This window comes from Gavialis gangeticus, unplaced genomic scaffold, assembly GCF_001723915.1.
Source record: "Gavialis gangeticus isolate Ggan-Ray unplaced genomic scaffold, GavGan_comp1, whole genome shotgun sequence".
NCBI classification, from domain to species: domain Eukaryota; kingdom Metazoa; phylum Chordata; order Crocodylia; family Gavialidae; genus Gavialis; species Gavialis gangeticus.
In genome coordinates, this window is record NW_017729032.1 from 123,315,988 (window position 1) to 123,328,110 (window position 12,123).

The following is a 12,123-nucleotide window of genomic DNA, read 5'->3' on the forward strand; positions in this document are numbered from 1 at the left end:
GGGACCTGAACCTGTTCAGCCTCCACAAGAGAAGGCTGAGGGGGGATCTTGTGGCCTGTTACAAACTGGTCAGGGGGGATCAGAAGGCATTGGGAGAGTCACTGTTCCCCCGAGCACAGCCAGAAGTGACCAGGAACAACAGTCACAAGCTAGCAGAGGGTAGGTTTAGGTTAGACATCAGAAGGCGCTATTTCACGGTCAGGGCGGCTAGGGTCTGGAATCAACTTCCAAGGGAGGTGGTGCAGGCTCCTACCCTGGGGGTTTTTAAGATGAGGTTAGATGAACACCTTCCTGGGGTTGTTTGACCCCAGTACTCTTTCCCGCCATGGCAGGGGGTCGGACTAGATGATCTTCTCAGGTCCCTTCCGACCCTAGAAACTATGAAACTATGTATGTCTAGTCTTCCGACAAAAATAAAGTTTGTTATTTGTTGCTCTGCTAGATGTGTTATAGGCCAGACAGCTGGATTATATTCTGCCTAGTGCGCTACCAGAATTGTTTACTAAATTCTGACTGACAGTTCTCATTCCTGGTGGGGATTTATGAGCCAGAAAGAATATACCTTGACTTTTGGGTCCCATTTTAAATTTGTAAGGATAGAAAAATTCTCTTTCTTTAAGCTTAAACTCCAGAAGAGTCCAGAAAACTGGAATACCACAATATCCTATTTAGCTGCCCTTTTTTGAGAGGAAATGCCTTTTTAGTTTTCTAAATAATCAATTCTGTCCTGCTCCTATCAGTTGATAGCCTGGTTGCTACCATCCTCTTGTATAAATGATTAAGATTAGAATAATGGCTTCTGAAACAGCCTTCTGCATTTTTAGAGACTGAGAGTTGTAGGAGGAGTGGGAGAAAAAAGTTTTTTCCTTTACATTCAAATATTAATAATGTTCTAATCAGGGTTTAGTGACTGGCTGAATTCAGTGCCGCTTTTCTGCTGTTGTTTCAGTGATGTTATTTATCCTAGGTTAACTGTGCCGATGTACTTTGAAATATGCCAGGATAAACTCTTACCACCTTTTTACCTCCAAAACTGTTTTAGGATTTATCCTAGGATAAAAAATGTGGACTTCGGTATGCTTGCACTTTGTCTCAAGATAAAATGAATTATCCAGAGATAAATACAACATTTATTTGAAGCTTAAGGTGGAAGCCCTTAATTTCAACTTTATAGTTTCAGATATAATACAACATAGAAGCCTTATCATAACTTCTGATATCAAAGTTAAAATAAAGCGATTTGACTACATCAAAATTAACTGCTTATAATATTAATAAAATTAACTTTCTCTGAAATTTTAATCTAGAATGAATGGACATATCAAAATTTTGGCACTTCCTTCAAAGCAGGAACTCTGAATTTTGATTTAAGTGTAGTGTTATAACAGTATAAAAAGAATTTTAAGGGAAAAGGGTGTTTTATTAATTGATTTTAATTTGATGATGTTTAAAACAATGTTATGCGGGGAGGGATTTTTTTTAATGTTAAATAGATTGAAAATTTGTTGACATGACTGAATGCAAGAGCATCTGAACTGTTAAACTAAGCATTGACCAAGTTATTCCTTCTTTAATAGTATATAACACTTTAGTCTCTGTGTCTCTCCATTCTTTCTTAAATACTTTAACAAAAATAAAATGGAAGACTTTGTACATTTAAATTATATATACAGTATGCTTTTTTTGGTTCCAAAATCTGAGGGGGAAATACGCTGTCTAATTTAGGTTCTGCTAAGTAGCTTTTACCATCTGAGGCAAATGGGGTATAGTTTCCCTTCCAGGAGATGAAGACTGCAAAATAAATTTGATTTACTCTAACATCTGTACTATAAATTGATAAGCTGTTTAGGGTTCAATACTGCAAACTCCAAAGTAAATTGGGGGGGGGGGGCAGAAAGGAGAATTTCTGAACTGCCCAAACTGTCAACAGGACAAAAGAAGGGTGCCATAGAAGAGCTGTATCAAATTAACAGGTAAGAAGTGACCCTATCTCCAGGGCCTTCTTATTTAGGTCAAGCAACTGTGAAGTTCTGTTGCAATATTCTGCATTACAACAAAGGATCTTTATCATAAAATGGGAGAAAACAAGATGTGTGCTGTAGAGTTCCCATTATAAAAAGACACCATGTGTTCTGTAAATTAGGCTGTAGTCAGCATTGGGCTGAAACCTGTTATTTTTTTGACTTTCCAGAAGTTCCTGAAGTGGTTTTTGTCAGTTTCTCAGAGAATGCCAGACATGAAACAGACATTCTTGTTGATTTCACTGAGAAGTTGAAAGGGGAATCTCAGTGTTTCTCACTGGGCTGTGACTGACCAGGTGCATCTGCTGAGGGCCTGGTGCCACTCAAGTTCCGTAGTCCTCAATTCTAGGGCAGACCCCCGAGGAATCTTGCTAGACTTGCAATCTTGGATCCTGCAAAAGTTTACTGAATCCAGGATCTTTTGAAACACAATTTTCAACAACAGAAATATCTGACTAGTTGTAGCAGAGAATGAAACAGCATTTATAACCACATCAAAATCTCCATCTTGCACAGGTCTTGAGGGGAACTGCTCTGATCTGAGCTCCAGCTAGTTGGCTGTCCATGGAATGAAAGCTAAATGAGAAGCTGCTTTATCTCAAGCAGTATACGTTTCCTTGATGCTTTGTCGGATACCTGAGACCCTGCTTCTGAGGTTTTAAGCTTTTCTTGCAATGTGCAGCTTTTTCTTGGCTAAATGAATAGCCTTGAAAGATGTCCTTAAGAGTGAGAAATTCTGCCACCCTCTTGGCATATTTGGCATTTAAATATTGGACTGACTGTGCATTCAAAATGTTTATATATAATAGGATTGCCCATGAAGAAATTCAGAATCAAACTGAAATTCCACAGGCTACTGGGAGGTGGAGTTGCTGATGCTACTAGCATAGAGAACTTGGGTGCCTATCTTGGAGTTCTGAATTTCACCCCAGGGGCAGGTACCTCAAAGTGAGGTATGCTGACACTGATGGTAGTTATGCCTGAATTCCCTTGTGGATCTGTCCTTATGGTCTTGATTTGTATGTTAAAAGGAAGCTGGATATGTGCCTGGGGAATTTATTGAATTTATTTTTTCTAATTTCAGCAAAAATGCTTTCTTATAACCTAAAGCAAGAAAGAAGCATTCCTACCTTTCCTGAAAGGTTGCAATTTGTTGTAAGGGAATCCTGTTGTCTGATCCTATATGTTTCTAGGCGCAGCTGGCTGAGAGTGTCCTTTTCCTAGGTCTGGTTCTTTGGAGTACCTTCAGAGGCTCAGGTCCCTTGTCTGAGCCTTTCCTTTGGACACAGACCTCCACAGTCAAGCTCGTCTAAACAACAGATTCAGTGGTTCATTCCTTCTGAGTCCCAGAGATGGCATCTGATAGGTCCATGTAGGCTGTGGATGTGCGGGTTTCCAATTTAACTCCTTTGGGAGAAAAAAAATCTGTAGGAAAACCAAGGGCTTTGCTTTTAAGAAGCATTAGAGAATTACAGGGTTTTTTTACAAAATAACAGAAGTCCTGAAATGTACCTTTCCCTAATCTGTTCTTCCCTCTTACAGGTCTGAGAGATTGTCAGCAGTTTAGGTCAGGCAGAAATCTTTCTCTTGCATTCTGTCTCAGCAGCCTGGTGTTCTGGTGTATGGCAATGGGCAGGTCTGTTGACAGAGAACAACTCTCAGAACATATCTCTGTACCTTTCGCCATGCATTCTAGTGACATGCTTTCCTTTCTGGGTTTCTGTGTGGCATTCATGTAATCTGTTATTGACAATACATTGTTATCTTGATGTGTTTTCCAAAGTGGTCCTCAAACAAGGTATCAAAGACCTTTCCTGACATGACTGTGCCAGATCCAAGGGTTAGACTTGAGTTTGTTCTGTAGTCAAATATGGATGTCACAATTTAAAATAAAGTTCACCATTTAACCCTTACTGTCAGAGGTAGGGAATATCAGTTGAGATGCAAATAAACATTTTAAGACATTCTTTGTTGCTGCATCTCTGGGCACCGCACAGAGTTGGAGTACAGGACAGTAGAAGGGTGGCTTTGGCTGTTGTAAATTGTATGATCTTACAACAGCTCCATACACCATCATACTGAGTAACAGTGCTCAGAGCATAATGTATTCTGGCCATGCCTCTTCCCATCTTGGGAAACATGCCACATTGAAGGCTGAATGAGGAGTCAGCATAAACTTGTTGTAGCAGTTTCGTGCTCTCTCTGGAAAAAAACTCATTTGTTGGGGGTTTTCTTCTGGGGGATGTTCCACTCCTGTGCACTCAGTGGTGTTGAATAGGGATTGATAACATTTTCTGGCGGGGTTGGGGGGTAGAACAATCCAGCTCAGGCAAAAAATGAGGCACTAAGACTTGGCCACCATGGCTCCTTCCTGTTTCCCAGCTGTGGCACGGCACATCAAAGGCCCACCTCTGCCATAGTTTGTGTCGCCTGACTGCACCACGGTGCCAAAAGAGGTCCCAGACCACTGAAACCCTGGGTGCCCAGCTGTGGCTCAAGAGGGTCTGTGAGAGCTGCCCTTCCACCAAAAACCACTGAAGCTGTGGTTCTGTAGGCCAGAACCAAAGCTCTGTGGGCCGGATTCGGCTTGTTAGCTATAGGTTGCCAAATCCTTGTGTTAAAAATTAAGAGCCATTCAGCACGGTTGTCTAGAAATAAATCAGCATTTCTGAAAAAATAGCAGATTTATATTACACAGCAGAGTGATTAGCTTCTGTAACTTATTTGAATGGACCCTCTTAGTCTATGGGGATACCATATCTTGGGAATTTTTTTAATGCCTGTTAGTTGGTGCAGTTTGTCCAGGTCAAAATATGTGGATCCGAGGGAGGCCTGGTGATGAATGGTGTCTGGCAGGAATGACTAAACACTATCTGCAGAGGTTTATAGTGAAAATTGCCTCAACCAGATTGGAAGCATAATTTAAGTGAAAAAGCTCAATGTATTGACTGTAAAACCAACTTTTTCTTAAAAATTATTAACAGAATGCTAAATAGTGAGGAGAGGCACAAAATCAGGAAATGGCTAAAAGTTACAGTGGGGCAAGGGAGAGTTACTCCCTATCTTCCTGACATGCCCCCCCCACCCCAGTTTGAAGGTAGCAGAAAAGCAGTTTTCTTGTGTTGTACTGAATTATAACTGAAATTGAGTATTAGTTGGTCCCAACAATATCCCTTGTAAAAATTCCAGAGCTGCAAATTATTCTTGTGATTCTCAGTCACAAGAAATAAATGGTACAGGCTCTCTTTTTTCTGACATGGTGTGTGTATGCATGTGTAGTCCATTACCAAAGCAGCACAATTGAACTGCTTGAAGAGTTTGTATATTTGTTTGAAGTATGTTATCAAATTAGCACAAGCCTCTTTATTTCACAGTTAATGGTTTGTTTTCCTACCCCCCTTCCCAAAAGAAAAAGGGCAGTAGAACTAGTTCATTGTAAAGCCAGCTTTAAAGTAAACCTGATAAATAAGCTCATTGCTACACTGTAAATAGCATGGAGCATACAAAAAACCCTGAGCCTCAGTCACTGTAGCAAAAGAAACAACATATCACCGTAGCAATCTTGGCAAGGAGGTTATGTCTCATTTAATGGAACATATTTGTAGGTCATACTTATAAAAGACAAGTCCACTTTGTTCGAACCATCCAGCCCATAGACTTTGTATTAATGAAGTAAGATCATTCTTTTAAGACAGCCTTTTAAAAGGCATCTTTAAAATTTACTTTTTAAACTTATTTATATAACAATATGTCTAAGCTTTTCAAGTTATAAAAGTAAAATAAACTCTCTCAGTTCCTTTCTGGCATAGATGCGTACTATAAATAATCCCATTGTGCAGGTGAGGAAACAGGTAGATTATATGACTTGACTAAACTGGACGACAAATTTGCAAGGGTCCTGGGATTAATTATTGGGAATTTATGGCTTCCAGACTCTTGCTGAAATTGCTGTGCTTTTTCTTTTATGTGATTTCTATTTTCCTTGTCTTCTGAACAACACCAATTTGTGCATGCCAAAAACCTCACAGGTGATTTACGTGCTTAAGAAGATAGTTGTTACCAGAAATGTTTGTATATTTTTCTTTTAATTTCTGAAAGAACGTGAATATGAGACCACCTTTATTATTTAAATGTGGTGTTTTTTCCCATAAGGAAGCAGAGCAATATTGCTTTATCATCTTCTGTCAAATAGGTGATGTTTCATAGAAGACTTTGATTTGTGGTTATTATTATTTTTGTTTGTATTTTCTAGGAAATGTCACATTTCTTGTGTCTAATCCTATTTTTAGAAAATAAAATCACAATAACACAAGGATTATTTTTACCTTTTCCTTCACACTTTGTCTACTTGTTACTATGTATTCAACACTTGAAATCATTAATTTTGTGACCACATGATAAGTTAAGATTTTACAGTTGTACAGAAATAAGCATGTTTTTCTACCCCGTGTTGGTTATTCTACAAATAAATGCTAGATTGTGTAAAGAAAATGTGAAGAAAACCATAAAAACCAGTGTTGTCACCATTGATTTTCAGAGGACAGCACCCCACCCTTCATTTCCATATTCGAACATGGTCCTGGGGTGTATGAGTTGTCATGCTCCAGGAACAAATTTATGTCAAACACTATATTCTTCTTTGATATTTTGTATTTGTAGAAAGCATCTAAATATAATTAGCAAATATGCTAAATATCACAATCATTTATTTGTATGTAACTTACCCATTAAACCTGCTTCACCTTTCAAGGTTAATAAAATTGTCAGTGTTGGAAGTCTCACTGAAACACTCTCTTCATGGGCTAGCACAGACATGGCTACATGATTTGCACTGTAGAGCTGATTGCCCCACCCATCAGGGTGCTCAGCTATACCCTATGCCAGACTCACCTATCTCCCCAGGTAAAGAGCATAATTCTTGGTATCACATTTACATGGTTGATAAATATAGTGCTAAGAACCAGATCTGTTGGGATAAAAATGGCAGCCTGAGTTCAGGGAAGTAACGCAGGCACTCATTCTCATTCTCCTGAGCCCCAGGCAGATGGACTGGGAAGTGAAAGTTGCAGGAAATCTAATTTATATGTGGGGCTTGTACTAACCTGTTTTGTTTGTTTGCTGCTGCACTGGTAGTGATTTGGCCCCCTAGCTTGCAGAATTGTATCTGGGTGATTCCTTCAACTGCCGCTGAAATGTAATTGAAGGGGAATAATAAAATTGTTTTAAACTGAAATTCAAATAAACAGCTTTAACAAACGTTGGTCGCCAGCCACCATTTGGGCTTCAATTTTTTGACTTTCAGTAATATCCTGAATGATATGATATAAAAAATAGCCACGCAGCCACAGACAAAAATGTAATGGCTAACACCAAAAAGTAAGTGCTTCCCCCCCCCAGGAATAATTTATTTATAAGATATTTAGATTTCAGTTCATCTGAAGTTTAAATCTTTGCTAAGTGTTATTGTATAGTTTCTCCTTATTTTTAAGGGGTCAGGCCAAAGAGTTTGTTAGTTTTCCTCTTCACATTTACTGACTAAGGAACTGCTGCTTGGTTACCTATTATTTCCAGTTTCTCCTGGTTTCACTTTTTGCTGTTGCTACAGGGCTTTCCTCTGCCTCCAGTTCATTTGGGATATCTTCTGTAACTTGCCAGACAGTGAATACAGCTTCGGAATCAATTTCCCCTGTAGCCTACTTTATATACCATATGCCATATAGAGCTTCTCTCTCATCCTTACATGGTTAGCACTTTCATAATACAGAAGATTCCTCTCTCATGTTTGCTATTTACATACTTTCCAGTAGGACAAGAATGGTGGCTGCTTATTCATTTAAATATTATCCAGTTATGCACATATCAGTTGAGTGTACTTAGGCTTCTTGTGTAAGCCTGAGAGAGAAAGATGGCCTAGGACTGGTTAATAGAATAATGCACAAATTGAACAGTGTGCAGAAGGAGATTTCTATTTAGTTTATCATAATGCTTTGGATTGTAAAATATTTGTAATCTGGAGAATAACTACACATAACGTTATGCCATTTTAAATTAATAAGCACATTTAACTTGTTTTGATGTGTACTTAAATTTTTTTGTGTCATTAACCTCTGTGTCTGCCTTATCGAATCGTTCATTTAGCACCATGTCTAACAGAGAAAGAGCTGATGTGTTACATGAGGGATTTTTGTTTCTCCATTATGCACATGGTTAAATGTCATGGAGTGCAAGATATGATTGAACAGCAATTGCCAGAATTTTCGATCTATCCCCCAGTGAGCCTTTAAGAGCTGATTAAAAAAAAAACCAAAACAAACCCCCAGCTGTGTGGAACAATTTGTGCAGTGCCACATTACAATCAAATATTAAACTCCCCATTTCCTGGTTTCTCTTATTCCACCCCTCTCCCCTTCCATTTATTACTGTAATCCACAAATTTACATAATTTTGTTGGTGGGGAGGCTATGTGGGTAACAGGGAACTCTAGTACTATATTAACATTTCTGTAATTGATGCATCAGACTGTCTTATAGAGCAGTCATTGCAAACATGGTACTTGTGATAAGAGAATGAATCCAGACAAAAGCACTCCACATATTTATATTATACAATAATATTTCATTGCTGACATAAATCATTATTATTGGCTATTGTTTTAGCCATAATAGTGTCTTTGGATTGATCCACAGACTACAAACTAGTTGTATGTTCTTACTGTTTTTACTTATATTCACGGTTTTCTTCTATTCAGGATGATCACCCCAGTATTTAGATCCTATATACGTAAAATGTATACATTTGTTATAATTTTCCAGGTATAGCATCTAATTATTGGAGACTTGCCTTGAATTTTATCTCCCTCCCATTGCTACAGCAAGGAAAAGAAATCTGAGTGGGGGGAGGGAATTAGGTAACCCCTTTGCTCTCTGCTTCCCCCCAGCTTTTTCCTCTGGCAGCCCTTTCCGCCTCTTATTTCCATCAGGCCCTGCTTTCCCTGAACACTGAAGTGAGGAACAAATTCAAAAACAATGACCTTGGATGTAGCAATTTGCATACAGTACCCATAAGCTTAGTTAATCCAGAATTGATGTATATTACCTTTTATTAAAACTGCTGCACGTTTTAGCACAGGCACTCCATAAACACTTTTTGAACAGTACTGTTTGTATGTAGTATAAACTGTGCATGATATTAGTCCAAAGCCAAAGGCTCATGATTTACTACGTAGTTCATTGGGCTGGGCCCCAGCAAAGCCAACAGCATTTCAAGTCATGGTGATTCCACAGCTCAGCACTGCTCAGTATGTGTGTATACTCTAGATGCCCCTCTTCCTCCCCCCACCTCCAGGATTCATATGCTAATTAACCCCCATTCATGACTGGAACTGGGTGTTCTTGTTGCTTGTCCTGGGATGCTCCAAAATTTTATATGCAGATGAGACACAGGGCAACCTGGTCCAGCTTCACATCATAGAGGGCAGGGCCACACTAATCATACGTGCCAGGCTGAGAGAGGGGCGACGGAGGGATTGTGAGTAAACTGTTTGGGCCCCTGTTTGGTGATATTTCTCAGACATTTAAAGAAACAGGAATCGCTGGAAATGGGAAAGAGAGGTGCAACTCAGCTGTGGGAGTGAAGAGGAAGTTGAAATTATGAAGTGTAGTGGCTCACTGTGACTTGAAAAAATCAGAGATGGGGGGGCTGCACTTAGTGGGCAGTGCCATATGTTTTATTTATATGGGCCGCACTAGTCTGTCCTTGGGATAGGTTCTTTCCTTCCTAGCTTGCTTCTGCGGCCATATGGCTGAGGGCAGGTGAAACCTGAGGGCATCTGAACCCCAACCCTTTGGGCTTTGGCCTGCACATAGGACCCCTGCCAAAAGACTTTGGAAATATCTGAAGCCCCTGGTGGGGGTGGAGGATGTTTGCCGGTTGTAGGGCCACTTATGGTTCTGGACCGACTCATGGATTTGGACTTGATTTGGCTTGGAACATGAAAAAATTCTTTAAAAAAACAAGAAAAGAAAAGATATGTTCTTACCAACATTTTTGGCACTAGGGGAGGATGTCAAAGCTTGCTCCAGCCTTTCCTGATTTCTGACCTGGTATTGCAGTACCTCCAAGCCCAGAGCTTGTTCCTGCCTTGGGGAAAAACTACCTGTTGTTTGTTCATAGATTTCATAGACATTAGGGCTGGAACTGACCCCGGAAGATCATCGAGTCCAGCCCCCTGCCCCAGGGGCAGGAAGTCAGCTGGGGTCATTGGATCCTAGCAACATAAACATCCAATTTTCTCTTGAAAGTGTTTAAAGTAGGTGCTTGAACCACCTCCGATGGCAGGCTATTCCAGACCTTGGGGGCTCAGACAGTAAATAAATTCTTTCTTATGTCCAGCCTGAAACGGTCTTGCAGGAGTTTATAACTGTTTGACCTTGTTGTCCCTTGGGGCACTCTGGTGAACAAACATCCCCCCAGATCCTGGTGGACACCCCTTATATAAACTTATAGGTGGCCATCAGATCACCCCTGAGCCTGCACTTTTCCAAGCTGAAGAGTCCCATAGCTCTCAGCCTGTCGTCGTAAGGTCTGTTTTCCTGACCTCTGATCATGTGCATGGCTCTTTTCTGGACTCTCTCAAGTTTCCCCACATCCTTTTTGAATTGTGGAGCCCAAAACTGGACTCAATACTTCAGTTGTGGCCTCACCAAGGCCAAGTACAAGGGATAAATGATGTCCTGGGATTTGCTTGAGAAGCATCTATGGATGCAAGCCAGCGTTTTGCTCGCTTTACTAGCCACAGAATTGCATTTTGTTGTGTTTTTTTTACGGTCACACAAAAAGGTAAAAAGGTTCCCCTCAGGACTGAAATCCTGATAGTGATCAATGTTTTAAAGGCAGAGAAGAGGATCAATGGAACATTGCGGTATAAGGAGTGGAGGAAGGAAACCTGAAGTTCATAACAATGGCAGTGGTGGCAAGTAACCAAGAGGTGGAAAGTGGAATGAAGAGCAAAAAAAGAAAGTCTAGAGCCAGGGGATGCAACCCCTGGCATGAGTGCCAGAGCATGGCATGCAGGGGAATTTTTTTGGCACATGAGCCTCAGGGTGGACAGCAAGGAAGGGGCTGGGGCTGGAGCTGTGCTGCCACAACAAGGATTTGGGTGCCTTGTGGCTCATCCTTTCCCCTTCCCCTGCCCCTGGCACACCAACATCTTACAAACCAAGGTTGCGGTATTTTTGGCAATTTGCCCAAAAATGTTGCCAACCCCTGGTCTAGAGCCAGATGAAGAGTGGACAAAGGTGGAGAAGCACAGAAAAAAGACAGTGAAGATGGGAGTAACTGTGGAAGTAGAAATGAAGATGGAGGCAGCAGCAAAGGTGGCACTGGGGAGAGAAAGAAGGCCAGAGGGAAGAGAAGAGCAGAGAACAGGCTATAGAGTGGGAATGGCAGGAGAAGTTATTTCAGATAAGAGGCAGAAAGCAGCAGGAGCACAACAGAATGCCAGACCTCTGGGGGTGGCACAGCAGGAAGACATGGAAAATGCATCAAGAAATGTCAGGGAGGATCAGAGACTGCAGATAAAAGCAATATCAACTGGTGGCAGATTGCAGACAGGATCAGCGATGAACAGGTACGAGTTCATAGAGAAGGTACTGTTTGAGATATTGGAAGTACAGGTGGAACAGCTCATGAGCCTGATTGCTTTCCAAAACAGAAAGACTTGGGAGTTTACTTAATGGAACAGTGAAGGGTATGAAAATTTTTGGAAGAAACATGCAGAGGACTGTAGGAGGGGGGAATTAAGAAGAGTAAAGTTTATAGCCTGAAAAAAGTCAAGGAAACAAGTGATTATAGCAAGACTGTATAAGGCTTTATTAGAGGCAGAAGACATAGAAGGTTGGATGGAATTGCATGTACAAAGAGTAATGTGTGCAGAGAAGATGCAGGACAAATAGGGTATTTGGACAGGGTCATAGAGAGCACGAGTTATGTTGAGAACAAACAAGTAGAGCTGAGGTGGGGTGCAACATTTCCTATCTGTGATTCAGCTAGGGTCCCACCAGGGTTTTTTAATATACTGTAGGCCAGTGGTCTCCAAAGTGGG

The 12,123-nt window shown here is 40.7% G+C and overlaps 1 protein-coding gene across 8 annotated transcripts in view; it reads left to right on the forward strand.

Annotated features, from left to right (window-relative positions):
* MBNL2 (muscleblind like splicing regulator 2) overlaps positions 1-12,123 on the forward strand; it is a 185,621-nt gene that overhangs the window by 9,517 nt on the left and 163,981 nt on the right. Inside the window, exons 1-2 of one of the 8 annotated variants that reach the window (XM_019524727.1) lie at positions 7,171-7,181; positions 12,108-12,118. The exons of the other annotated variants lie outside the window; for them this stretch is intronic. The gene's annotated coding sequence lies outside the window, so the exon portion shown is untranslated. Of the gene's footprint in view, positions 1-7,170; positions 7,182-12,107; positions 12,119-12,123 lie in introns of those variants that run through there. 8 annotated transcript variants of the gene reach the window in all.